Genomic DNA, 8,414 nt, shown 5'->3' with positions numbered 1-8,414 from the left:
TACCCACAACATCTGGAAGGACCGAATAGAGGAGTCCGTTTTTCTTCTCCAGCTCCGGCGTTACCAGTCTACACCTCTCATCCTCAACACTTGGAGGTACAGAACAGAGAGACTCTGTTTTCCGGCACAAATCAACGGGACACACACCCTCGGCCCTTACTCTTTGACCAGTCGCGATACCAGGCGTCGACTTCAGAGATACCTCGACTTCCAGCTTCACCCTTCGAACCGCGTCGCTTTCACTCGTCACCATTAGAACCACCAGGGTTTCAGCTGAATGCCTCCACGGGTCTTCCATCATCTTCAGGTTTTCCATCTAATCCTTCCACGGGGTTTCAGACTACTCCAACCTTCCAAACACAAACGTTTCCGCCTCAATCTGCGCCACATCAACCTCGGTTTGAAGCAGCCCCGCGTAGGACTGTGGATTATCCGGCTTATGAAGGAGGCAATGCCGACGATTGGTTGTTCCGGCTAGAACAGTGCTTCTTATCCAATCGCACCCTAGAGGAAGAAAAACTGGAAAAGGCTGTGTCTTGTTTAACAGGAGCATCAGTTACATGGTGGCGCTGCTCTAAGGACAGAGAACAAATCTATACCTGGAGGGAATTTCAAGAAAAGTTCATGTTACGTTTTCGACCAAGCAGAGGCAGTTCTGCTGTGGATCATCTCCTCAACGTGAGACAAACAGGAACCGTGGAGGAATACAGAGAACGTTTTGAAGAGCTCACAGTCGACTTACCCCATGTCACATCTGACATATTGGAATCTGCATTCCTCAATGGACTGAGAAGAAGTCTTCGAGACCAGGTAGTTCGCTGTAGGCCAGTGAATCTTGCAGATATTGTTGAGATAGCTAAACTCATTGAGTCACAAGAGCGGAATGCTGTTAGTTACCAAGTGCGAAATCAAGCTAGAACCAACACAGCTCCATTCAACAATCAGGTCTCCACAGGATCTAGAGTGGTAGACCGTGCTCCAACGAGACAACCCTTCATTCCTAGTAGGGATACAACTCGTGCTTCAGGCAGTGGGGAAGCCAGGAACTCAAACCCGTGCCGCTACTGTGGAGATAGATGGTTTCAAGGCCATAAATGCAAACCACAAAAGCTCAAGGGTCTAGCCATAACAGAAGAGGTTGAAGAGGAGAGTCCTCTAATTGAAGAGTTGAATGAACCACTGACAGAAGAAGAAGGGGATCCAGAACCTGCAGAAGGTTTCAAGGTAATGACACTCAGCTCCTTGAATGATGAGTCTCAAGAGCAGTCAATGAAAATGAGGGGATACATTGGCAACACCAAAGTGGTGTTATTGGTTGATTCAGGAGCAACTTGCAACTTCATTAGTGAGGCTTTGGTAAGAGAGAAAGGATGGTTAGTGACTCAAACTCGCAGTTTTGGAGTTAAAGTTGGTGGAGGCAGAATCATCAAAAGTAGTGGGAAGTGTGTCGATATACCACTAGAGGTCCAAGGAATTGAGTTTGTACAAGACTACTACTTATTTGACTTGGGAGATTTGGATTTGGTTCTGGGATTTTCTTGGTTGGCAGGACTAGGAGAAACAAGAGCCAACTGGAGAGATTTGAGGATCAGTTGGCAGATAGGTCGCACATGGGTATCCTTATACGGCGACCCGGATCTATGTAGAGGACAAATTTCGATGAGGTCTATGGAAAGAGTTATCAAATACACTGGAACTGCATATCTCTTGGAACTAGCATCTTTGTTTGAAAGCAAGAAACAGGAAGAGCAAACAGCCTTGCAGCCTGCAATCCAGAGGCTTTTGGATCAGTACCAAGGGGTTTTTCAAACTCCACAGCTATTGCCACCAGTTCGCAACAGAGAACACGCCATTACCTTACAAGAAGGGTCTTCACCAGTCAATATCCGACCATACAGGTATTCTTTTGCTCAAAAGAATGAGATAGAGAAGCTTGTGCGTGAAATGTTGAATGCTCAGATTATAAGACCTAGCGTGAGTCCATATTCAAGTCCAGTTCTCCTAGTGAAAAAGAAAGATGGAGGATGGCGCTTCTGCGTTGATTATCGAGCATTGAATGAAGCTACAATACCCGATAAGTATCCGATTCCTGTTATAGAAGAGCTATTGGATGAACTGAAAGGAGCCACAGTGTTTTCAAAGTTGGATCTTAAATCAGGCTATTTCCAGATAAGGATGAAACTGAGTGATGTGGAGAAGACTGCCTTCAAGACACATGAGGGCCATTATGAATTTCTGGTAATGCCATTTGGCTTGACCAACGCCCCCTCCACCTTTCAAAGCGTCATGAATGACCTATTCAGGCCATACTTGCGAAAGTTCGTCTTGGTTTTCTTCGATGATATACTAGTTTATAGTCCTGATATGAAGACACATTTGAAGCATTTGGAAACCGTCTTACAGCTACTGCATCTTCATCAGTTCTATGCCAATTTTAAAAAGTGCACATTTGGAAGCACTAGGATCTCATATTTGGGACACATTATCTCTGAGCAAGGAGTCGCAACAGATCCAGAAAAGGTGGAAGCAATGCTCCAGTGGCCTTTACCTAAATCTGTGACTGAGTTAAGAGGCTTCCTAGGATTCACTGGCTACTATCGCCGATTTGTCAAGAATTACGGCCAAATCGCCAGACCACTCAGAGATCAGTTAAAAAAGAACAGTTTTGATTGGAATGAGGCAGCTACTTCTGCATTTCAGGCTCTCAAAGCAGCTGTTTCAGCACTACCTGTGCTAGTGTTACCAGATTTCCAGCAGGAGTTTACTGTGGAAACGGATGCATCAGGGATGGGGATTGGAGCAGTACTGTCACAGAATAAGAGGCTTATTGCATTTCTCAGCCAAGCCTTCTCCAGTCAAGGCAGAATAAGGTCAGTTTATGAACGTGAACTGTTAGCCATAGTGAAAGCTGTCACAAAGTGGAAGCATTACCTATCAAGTAAAGAATTCATTATCAAGACAGATCAACGCAGCCTCAGACATTTGTTGGAACAGAAGTCGGTGTCCACAATACAGCAGAGATGGGCGTCTAAGTTGAGTGGACTGAAGTATAGGATCGAATATAAACCAGGAGTTGACAATAAGGTAGCTGATGCACTCTCAAGGAGACCTCCAACTGAGGCTCTCTCACAGCTCACTATAACTGGTCCTCCTACTATCGACTTGACTGCACTAAAGGCAGAAATTCAGCAGGATCATGAGTTGAGCCAGATACTTAAGAACTGGGCACAAGGGGACCACCATGATTCTGACTTCACTGTGGCAGATGGCTTGATTTACAGAAAAGGCTGTTTGGTAATTCCTGTAGGATCTCCCTTCATTCCAAAGATGCTAGAGAAGTTCCACACCAGTCCTATTGGAGGTCATGAAGGTGCCCTTAAGACATTCAAACGACTCACAAGTGAAGTATACTGGAGAGGGTTGCGGAAAGACGTGGTTAACTACATCAAGGGATGCCAAATCTGTCAAGAGAATAAATACTCTACCCTCTCTCCAGCCGGTTTACTATCACCTCTCCCTATTCCACAACAGATTTGGAGTGATGTCAGCTTGGACTTTGTAGAAGGGTTGCCAAGCTCTAACAGGTTTAACTGTATATTGGTAGTGGTGGATAGATTAAGTAAGTATAGTCATTTCATTCCACTTAAACATCCATTCACTGCCAAGACTGTAGTTGAGGCCTTCATAAGAGATGTAGTCAAGCTACATGGCTTCCCAAACACACTGGTTTCGGACAGGGACAGGATTTTCCTGAGCGGATTCTGGTCTGAGTTGTTTAAGCTGCAGGGCACGGGGCTACAGAAGAGTACAGCCTATCACCCACAAACTGATGGGCAGACCGAGGTTGTTAACAGATGTCTTGAGTCTTATTTGCGATGCTTTGCAGGGAGGAGGCCTACATCGTGGTTTCAGTGGTTACCTTGGGCAGAATACTGGTACAACACCTCGTACCATTCAGCCACCAAAACCACTCCCTTTCAAGCAGTCTATGGTAGAGAACCACCAGTTCTGCTCAGGTATGGCGATATTCCAACCAATAATGCGAATGTAGAGGAGTTACTTAAGGATAAGGATGGAATGCTGGTTGAATTAAGAGAGAACTTGGAGATAGCTCAAGCTCAAATGAAAAAGGCTGCTGATAAAAGTCGACGTGATGTAGCGTTTGAAATTGATGAATGGGTTTACTTGAAGCTGCGTCCTTATAGGCAAAGTTCTGTGGCTCATAGGAAGAATGAAAAGCTGTCCCAGCGCTACTTCGGTCCATTTAAAGTGCTGCACCGCATAGGTCAGGTCGCTTACAAGCTCCAACTACCCGAACACAGCACAATTCACCCGGTGTTCCATGTCTCTCAACTGAAAAGGGCTGTACCTCCGTCATTCACCCCGCAGGAACTTCCCAAGATACTATCACCCACACTGGAATGGAACACAGGACCTGAGAAGCTGCTAGATATCCGACAGAGCAACACAAATTCAGGACCAGAGGTGCTGGTACAGTGGTCTGGATTATCAACCTTGGAATCAACTTGGGAGCCGCTCCTCACTTTGGTGCAGCAGTACCCGGACTTCGACCTTGAGGACAAGGTCAGTCTTCTGCGCGGGAGCATTGATAGGTTACAGGTGACGTTGGCTGGTGTGAGAAGAAGGGCGAAATCAAATGGAAGGAAAGGCAGAGCTCGTGAGAAGTTCCTGAGGAAGCTTCTATTTAAAAGTGGCTAAGGCACAGAAAGACAGCTCGCCAGCTCGGCACAGAAAGACAGCTCGCCAACTGTGTCGTTTTACTTTTGGGTTATCGAAATGCTGCGTTTTGTATTGAGTCTCAGTAGATGCTATTTAAGGAACCTTCCCTTTTAGGGTTTTGTTATCAAAATAAACAATCAACAACATTAATCTTGAAATTCTCTCTCTCATCTACACTCTCCGCCGTTCAAGGTGCATTTCCTATTATCTTGTTATTTTATCACTCTTAGTCTTTTTCTTGTCTTCGATAGGGTCAGACCTTATCATATCCTAGCATATTCGAATGGTTAACAAGCGCAATCAAGCTATCCCTAGACAATAGGTTCAACAACAAATCAATTCACTTCTGTGATAGAAATCCTCAAGCAAAGCTAGCCCAGACTAATTCCCATTAACGCAATCTAACTATGCAGGCAATAAGAACAGACTGATAAAGTCAATAAACGCTCTAAACGCCCAATCCCTTGGGATAGAGACGAATATCTCAGGAACTAGTGGATCAAGCATTCCATCGAACACCTTCTGGGTGCGAGAATGCTTGGGATCGAATTCCAGTTGATCAGAAAGAAATAAGCAGTAAACGCAACTAGTCCTGAAGGGATTCAATCAATTCTAAAACTTAACCATTCTACAGACTACGGATTCCACAACTACTCTATCCCATCCCTAAGAATTCTATGTCACTACTCAGACAACATGCTCAAAGACATAAACGCAGATAAATGATAATATTGCATAAGTAAAGAGATAAAGAGTAGAGAAACAGGATGATAGATAAAATCAAATGCAGAATCTGAATAACTTGGAAAAATCTCGAATTATAGGTTGTAGAAGCAAAAGCGGCGCAGAAGAGTAAAATAGAAAATAAAACTGAAACAAAAACTCAATGTCGACTAGATGTCTCAGGAAAGAACCCTAAGACATCTATTTATACAAAACAAAATGATAGTAGACGGGCCAATAACCTAATCGCCCGACCAATAGAGTGATAATGGGCCGAGATGGGCTTTGTGATCCGATGGAGGTCCAGGCCGCTTCCAAACACTTTGTCTTCTCCTCTTCTCTTCCTTGTGCTCAGCTTGTCTGGTTGAGTGCGGATTTGAGTAGACTGTGAAGACGTGATCGAGTGTCCGGTCGAGTGATGGTGATGGTGGTGAGTGATGATACTCGACCAGGGGGTCGACTAACTTGGTAGAGTGAATGGCCGAGTGTGGTCAGGTGGTGTGGCGAAGTGATACTCGACCAGGGGGTCGATGGCGTCATCGAGTAGCCTGAGCTGAGGATACTCGACTAGGGGGTCGAGTAGATGGGAAGAATGGCTCCAAAGTCACTCGACCAGGGGGTCGAGTATGGTGCTGGATGCACACGACCTGGTGGTCGAGTATGTCTTCTGGTTCTGGCTCGTTTCTTCCAATTTGCTCGCAAACAGCTCCAAATCACCTGAAAACAACTTAGAAATGCAATATGTATGCAAAACTATCCTAATCATGCAAAGTATGCAAGAATGATGAGAAATGATATAAAACAGCGATGAATGATACAAAACTGGACTCAAAACGGTGATGAATGGACACTGAAAAGATGTAAATTATAGACATATCAGGACCCACAGCAAATGGATCATAAAGTCTTCAAAAAAGAATAGATACGATTGCATTGCATGTAGTAACGGATGCGATCATAGCAGCACTAATGCACCAGATCCCATAAGAACTCCGCAGTTAAGTGTGCTTGGGCGAGAGTAGTACTAGGATGGGTGACCTCCCGGAAAGTCCTCGTGTTTCATCCCTCTTTTTTTTTTTGGTTTTTCTCTATTTTTTTTTTTAAAATGAATGACTCTATAACTTTTAGACCGTGAGGCCAAACTTGGCATGTGATACCTTTTCAAAAAGCCAAAAGAGAGCTCTCTGGTGAATGATGAAGGAAAATGGAATTCTTCTATTGGGTTTTTTTTCTACTCCAAATTTTGACCTTAATGTACTCTTTTGGCGTTTTCGCGATCTTTGCTATATTACGGGGCGAAAATTATATGTTCGGACATTGTTTTTGAATATTTTGCATGTATCAAAGCTCTTATAAACAAGATAGGGTATTCCTACATAGCTGGTGGGACCCACGACAAATGGATCATAAAGTCTTCAAGAAGAAAAGATATTATTGCATTGCATGTAGTAACGGATGCGATCATACCATCACTAATGCACTGGATCCCATCAGAACTCCACAGTTAAGCGCGCTTGGGTGAGAGTAGTACTAGAATGGGTGACCTCCCGGAAAGTCCTTGTGTTCCATCCCTCTTTTTTCGGTTTTTCTCTTTTTTTTTTGTTAAAAATGTATGACTCTATAAATTTTAGACCGTGAGGCCAAACTTGGCATGTGATACCTTTTCGGAAAGCCCAAAGAGAACTCTCCGATGAATGAGGAAGGACAATGGAATTTTTCTATTGTTTTTTTTTCTACTCAAAATTTTGACCTTAATGTACTTTTTCTGGCCTTTTCATGATCTATGCTATATTACGGGGCAAAAAGCATACGTTCTGACATTGTTTTCGAATATTTTGCATGTATCAAAGCTCTTATAAACAAGATAGGGTATTCTTACATAGTTGGTGGGACCCACGACAAATGGATCATAAAGTCTTCAAAAAAGAATAGATACGATTGCATTGCATGTAGTAACAGATGCGATCATACCAGCACTAATGCACCGGATCCCATCAAAACTCTGCAGTTAAGCGTGATTGGGCGAGAGTAGTACTAGGATGGTTGACCTCATGGAAAGTCCTTGTGTTGCATTCTTCTTTTTTTCGGTTTTTCTCTTTTTTTTTTGTTAAGAATGTATGATTCTATAAGTTTTAGACCGTGAGGCCAAACTTGGCATGTGATACCTTTTCGGAAAGCCCAAAGAGAACTCTCCGATGAATGAGGAAGGACAATGGAATTTTTCTATTGTTTTTTTTTCTACTCAAAATTTTGACCTTAATGTACTTTTTCTGGCCTTTTCATGATCTATGCTATATTACGGGGCAAAAAGCATACGTTCTGACATTGTTTTCGAATATTTTGCATGTATCAAAGCTCTTACAAACAAGATAGGGTATTCCTACATAGCTGGTGAGACCCACGGCAAATGGATCATAAAGTCTTCAAAAAAAATATATACGATTGCATTGCATGTAGTAACGGATGTGATCATACCCGCACTAATGCACTGGATCCTATCAGAACTCCGCAGTTAAGTGTGCTTGGGCGAGAGTAGTAATAGGATGAGTGACCTCCCAGAAAGTCCTCGTGTTGAATCCCTCTTTTTTTTGGTAAAAATGTATACCTCTATAACTTTTAGACCGCGAGGCCAAACTTTGCATGTGATACCTTTTCGGAAAGCCCAAAGAGAGCTATATGAATGAGGAAGGAAATTGGAATCCTTCTATTGATTTTTTTTCTACTCAAAATTTTGACCTTAATGTACTTTTTCTATCCTTTTCGTGATCTTTGCTATATTACGGGACAAAAATTATATGTTCAGACATTGTTTTCCAATTTTTTGCATGTATCAAAGCTCTTATAAACAAGATAGGGTATTCCTACATAGCTGGTGGGACCCACGGCAAATGGATCATAAAGTCTTCAAAAACGAATAGATACGATTGCATTGCTTGTAGTAACGGATGCGA

The 8,414-nt window shown here is 43.1% G+C and overlaps 1 pseudogene across 1 annotated transcript; it reads left to right on the top strand.

Annotated features, from left to right (window-relative positions):
* AT3G33076 lies at positions 1-4,719 on the top strand (annotated as a pseudogene; the record flags this gene model as incomplete). The annotated part of the gene is made up of 1 exon: positions 1-4,719.
* Positions 4,720-8,414: the final 3,695 nt, after the last annotated feature.

Source organism: Arabidopsis thaliana, chromosome 3, assembly GCF_000001735.4.
Source record: "Arabidopsis thaliana chromosome 3, partial sequence".
Taxonomy (NCBI): Eukaryota; Viridiplantae; Streptophyta; class Magnoliopsida; order Brassicales; family Brassicaceae; genus Arabidopsis; species Arabidopsis thaliana.
Note: the sequence above shows the minus strand (reverse complement) of the source record. Positions and strands in the feature narration are given on the sequence as shown.